The following is a 1,380-nucleotide window of genomic DNA, read 5'->3' as shown; positions in this document are numbered from 1 at the left end:
GTAATCTGTATGACTGTCAGATTCAAAATGGCCAATACCAGCTCATTTCTGCTCACTAGTGCCTAGGAAATCTATCTTTGTGCTTTCCATTTGATCTTTCAGTATTCCTAAATACAAATACCATATATTCCATGTTATAATTATTAATAGATGCATTCAACTCTCAAAATTTTGATGTATGCCCCATTAACAAATGGAGGTTCTGAAATCATTATTCCATTCATATTATCACTGAAAGCACTACTATGAGGAGACAACTTTTCCCCAGTTTTATTTTTGAGTGTCTTCTGACTTGAAAGGCTCGTTAAATTGAATAATACTCCACTGCTATTCATAAGGTTTTCAGTGGCTACACATTCAGAAGTAGTCTGCCTCTCCTTCTTAGTCTGTCTTAATCTGGATACTCAGCTTAATCCTGTCCTCATTGGCTGACTTTGCTACTGTTTAAAATAGCAGTGGCTTTGCTTCCAGCATTAATGCAACATGTAAGCCACAACAATTCAGCAAATTAATGGAAGGAAGGTGGATTCTTCCAGCAGCCTATGGTGTATTAGCAGATACCACAATTCAAAATGCATTAATTCAAATTATAACATGCATGGCTAAATAACTAGCAAATTAAGGTGAGTGATGTTTTGTAAATATAATATCACACTAATATTATTTCAAATAATTACTGCCTTTAATAATATTGTAACATATATATGGTATGTTTCCGTTAAAATTCTTCAGAAATACAGATTCTAAGCAAAATTTATGGTCACAATAATTTAATACTATAAGTATATATTATTTCATTCCTAATCTGTAGGTCATCACTGTAACAAGGTATTTCTCTTCCCCTTATTCACACAACAGATTAATTTACTCAATATCACTTTGTATTATATTGCTTAATTTTCAAGGTGTTGTGAATATATATATATACATTCATAATAGGACCTGAAGTATCACAAATCTTACTAAATTACCTGATAAAAATAGATCAATATTTCCAACACAGTTAAGAAAAAGACAGAAGCTGAAATGAAAAGGTAGGGTTAATATGGACCTCTAAGACTAAATAAAAATAGATGTTTTAACCCAGCTGAGGAGGACAAGAGGATTCCTAGGGTAGTGTAACCTATACGTTTCTTTGCCCTGCACATGAAAAATATTAAATGTCTGTCGTTAGTAATTAAACAAAGGCTTTTAAATAAAATATAACATTCACATTGTGACATTTACTATGGTGAAGGGAAAACAGCTTTTATTTTAAAACAGCAATGACATATTTCATATTTGATTGATTGAGGAATCAATGAATGTCCTCCCCCCTCATTTTTTTTTTTTTTTTTTTTGCCTTTTCACAAGCTGGGAGATTGTGTCATATACCAAAAG

The sequence above is a fragment of the Chrysochloris asiatica genome, unplaced genomic scaffold (genome assembly GCF_000296735.1).
Source record: "Chrysochloris asiatica unplaced genomic scaffold, ChrAsi1.0 scaffold00516, whole genome shotgun sequence".
Taxonomy (NCBI): domain Eukaryota; kingdom Metazoa; phylum Chordata; class Mammalia; order Afrosoricida; family Chrysochloridae; genus Chrysochloris; species Chrysochloris asiatica.
The sequence above is the reverse complement of the archived record's forward strand: the minus strand, read 5'-3'. Positions refer to the sequence as shown.